Raw genomic sequence first — 4,535 nt, 5'->3', positions numbered from 1 at the left:
CACTAAAATTCCCCAAGCGTGTATGAGAACTTAGGCATCCTCCGTTCCCTGTGAGTTCTCAATGAAAAGTCACTCTTCTATCTTGTCTTTGGTCGTTTTGCTCTAATTTTGCTCCATGGAGATATTTCAGGTCCCCAGTTGGCTGCTGCTCCTTGGGTTCTCAGGGTCAATCTTAACCCCAGGGCTCCTCGGCCTTCACTAGCCCTCTCTGTGGGGTTCCACATCCCTCTCAGGAAGCACAGAAACTTGGATGCTCTCTACACCTCTGGGGGGGCACCAGGGACAAGGAGAAATGCCTGTTCAGGACATTTGTAGAGATCCTGGCAGCCATTTCTTTGTTTCCACTACTGTTCCCTGGGGCCACAGAGGACTACCCAAAGGGGCTTTGCCAGGGTCGCTATCGTGTCCATCCCTTCTCTTCTTCCCTCATCTCAGGCCCGGCCCTTTCATAGGGACATATCTAGGAACAAGCTAAGGTCTCACAAGTAACTCGGTCCAAACTAATAAGTATTTTCTCTACCCCTAAGGGTCTGAATAATCAAGCTTTTCACTTGTTTACTTACTGTTCTTTTGTGTCCTATTGTCCTACTGTACTCCATTCAATACGTGTCCTTTGAGGCAATGAATGTCACTGATGCAATGGGAGAGAGGAACGTGGGAAATTTGGAAAGGAAGTAGAGGGAAAACCAGAGTTCATATCGCCAAATTTTATTCCACCACCCACCCAAAGGATAATGAAAGATTCTTACAGATGTGCCCACTAGTGAGATTCCTGATTCTTCCAGCCTGCAAATTATTTAAAGGCAATGTAGTTCAGGTAAAATCCTTTTTTCTTTCTTTATATCACACATCTGTTCCCTGGACCTTCTATCTCCACCTCCTTCTGATATGTATAATTTGCACTACCTAAAATTTCTAAGCACACTCCACACGTATGTGGACCAAGAAAAAGGAGTCGTTCCTCCCATAGTAATGAGGTCAGTCCCAGCATTTCACCTCCTTCTCACAAACCATACTGTACTTCAGTCCTCAGGAAATTTTTTGGATGGAGACGGGGAAGTTAAGTTAACACTTTTTTAAAACTACTTTTCAATGGATAGGAAGAAAAATGACTAAGACATGTTGGTGAAAACTACATTTCAAAGAGAGTTACCAAATACTTGGTGGACCGTCAGAGCTGTGGAATTGCAGAAGCGCTTCCACAGGGAGAGGTTGGTCAACTACTTCTCCCTGTAGCCAGACACTGTAGTTGGGTGTTTTATTGAGAGTTAAAAAGATATTGAAAGCCCAACATATCCTTAGTGAGCTTATTTCTTCCTAGTACCCTGAAAATCCCTGAACAATCATCAGTTTAGAACATAATATTTTCAGTTGTTCATTTTTCAGAAGAAAATGTGATTTGTCTCTAAGTTTACATAGCATCTTTGTTGGATAAAGTTGGAAGAGCCTAAACGGTTTACAGACACAGCCTCTTGGTGAGGTAGGGGAGCAGCCTTTGAAAGGCAAGGACAGTGCAGTCAGAAACCTGAATCTACGCCACTGCTATGTGCCCTCCAACTAAGTAAGCATATGTCCCACTGTGGTTATTAGCTTTATTTTCTCTCTCAGAAGTCCCAGTTTGGACAATAAATAATATGGTGACCTTTGCTAGAGCCTAGTGCCCTTTAATTACCAAGTGCAACTCTGAAAACTGCTGACAGCCACGTTCCCTAGTGTTGCTGAGGCATCCACCCCCTTGCCAGAGGGGACCTCTTCCCTTCAGGACTATTCTCCTGCTTGACAAATGCACATTATTACCCCGAATAAACTTCCTGTCACTTGCCAGCTTTTAAGGAGTGATAAAGGCCTTCTTTGAAACACCTACCTTGCTTTTTAATTAGGAGCAAAAGAAAACATGTTCCCCTCATAAACATATCTCCAACACCATGGCAAGTGGGAAATTGCCCCTACCCCACTGACTTTTTTTCCTCATTCGGCATTTAGAAAACTCTGTCCAAGAATATTATTCTGTAGGAAAAAAAAAAAACATCATCTCAAAATTATTAAAATCTCTGTGGGAATTCATGATTAATTTTAAGGCCTGGCAGATTAAAATACATTATTATGTACACTCTAGTGCATCCTTTCAGATATTTTCAGAATCTGATTTTGCTCTCTTGATACACACCAATGACTCTACATGTATCTAGTAGATTGCAAGGAATAGATTAGCATTAAAGAGGCAGTATTGTGTTGTTAGGTTGTTATATGTAACTTGTGCTCATACATTAAGAAAAATGTACCTGGCATTCCCCCGGACATGACCAGGCCTCTTAAAAAAAGAGAACGAGTGAGAGAGTCATTAATACTTGGTGACAATACAGTTGTGGCAGCAGTTCTGAAATTCTGACCTTTGAAGTATTCACTGACGTTTTTATCCAGTTCCCAGACAGAAGACAACCACAACAGCCTGCTAGAAAATGAAATGCAGGCATTTATATCAGACGCTGTCAAACTTCCTACTTCCTAATCATAAAAGAATTGTCCTTTTGGCTTTTTCTTGGGAGGTCACATTTGCTGCTGCAGAAAGAAGAGTAAACCTACAGCTTCCTACTCTTTCTTAAGGACAAAGAATAAAATCGATGAAAACAAATAAAAACACATGGAAACCTTATTGTGTTTCATTTTCAGGATATTCAAAGACACTGACAGGGAAATTAGCTTGTCCCTTCTTCCAGGATATGACACGTCTACCTTTGACTACCTTCCTCCTTGCATGACTTTGAGCAAGCAGCACAGTTTTGGCACCTACGTGTGGGTGTCTGTCACTTAAGGGTCAAGCTGCTCACCTCCACCCAAGGTATTCTGTGAGCTGTTTGTTATTGTTAAAAAATAACACTCATAGAAACCAAAATGGAAGATTCAGACTCAGTTACAGACTTCAGAGGGCTTTTGACATAACAATAACAATAGATATGAGGGTTTTTTGATCCCAAAGCCAATACACAGTGATAAATTATGTAAAACAAATTTATATTTTCCTTTTTAAATGATGCAAACAAACACACACACAAAGTTGACCTTAAACTAACAGATGAAGTGACCTTGTTGGACCGTGTCTCTCTCCATTCCACCTACTCCCATTTCCCTTGACAGACACTTGCTCTAATTACCTTCCCTTACTCACTGGCAATTTCATAAAATATTTCTGTTTTTAAAAATCCTTGATGTATGGATTTGCTCTCAGCATCTCCAATTCTACTAAATACTATGAGATTAATCGTATTTCAATATGGGCTTCTCTGTTTATCTCCCTTGAGTTTCTACCTTTAGCTCCCCAACCTTGCTAGCCCTCCACCAAACACTCTGCCACCATTTGCCTACTTTCGATCCCCTGTCTTGTTCAACATTTTCCTTCACTGGTCTCTTTTTCAACCCCTCTTTATTTTCCCCATCTGGTTAGATAGTTCATGGATGAGCAGGACAAAGAAGGGGATATTCTTAGAGGAAAAGGGCCAAATACTGCAGAGGCACTGCTTGTCTTTACTGCTGGCTTCATTGTGATCCTCTCCTCATTGGCTTTTCCAGTTTTAATGATCTTTCAAAAAAGTGTGTGTAGGGGCTGAGGAGCAAGTGTACTTATTCAAGGCTACTCCAACCAATCATAGACATTCCGCTTTTGAAATGCTCTTCATAAATGTATGCACACACTCACTCACAAACATGGACACATTTTTGATCACTATTCTAAGACCCATTTCATGGCAGTTATGTGTTCATTCTAGTATTTTTGGATATTTACAGTCTAAAAGAAGATGCAGTGATAAAAATGATCCTTAATTAAAGGCCTATTTCCAAACATCAGACTTGACCTTCTTTAATCAGGACTCCAGGTTACCATAATAGACCAAAAGTGTCTCCTGCATTTTTATCCTTCCCTCTGATATTTCACATTCATGTACAGTCTTTCCAAGGAACATATTAATATAGTCTCCATGTAAATTTTTATAATTTTTCAGCTATATTTAAAAGAAAATGTATCACCTTAAGCAACTAAGGTGAGTGACTCCTAGAGAGGGAAGGGTACCATGGCAGACATCTGACTGAGTTCTTTGGATAGGTAGGTCCTCAAAAAGGCATCTCTGATGTACAGGAGAAGAATTTGCCACCCCAATGTATGTCTCTTTGGCTTGATTATTTTTAAGAACAAAAGACTTAGGAAGAAACTTTGGCCTTTCCCCTAAATGCCTAAAAGAGTTTAAGATAGAAGGCCTGTTCCAGGAAGGAGCTATCACTATAGATAACTATAGTTTAATATGAACTAAGTGTGGTAGACAGCAAGGCACCTAGCAAGGCCCCTTTGATCCACGTCCTCTCCATGTCCCATTGTCTCTGCAAGGCATGGCAAACATTTGTTTCCCAAACATTTGCTTTTCCATCACCATGTGAATTGCCTTCCTCCCCTTTGAAGTCCCAAACCACTATCCCCAACATTCTCCTTTGTTTTTAACTGAAGATGGTATTTAAGGTGGTAACTTCAGCCATTTTGCTGAGTT

This window comes from Equus przewalskii, chromosome 7, assembly GCF_037783145.1.
Source record: "Equus przewalskii isolate Varuska chromosome 7, EquPr2, whole genome shotgun sequence".
NCBI classification, from domain to species: domain Eukaryota; kingdom Metazoa; phylum Chordata; class Mammalia; order Perissodactyla; family Equidae; genus Equus; species Equus przewalskii.
The sequence above is the reverse complement of the archived record's forward strand: the minus strand, read 5'-3'. Positions refer to the sequence as shown.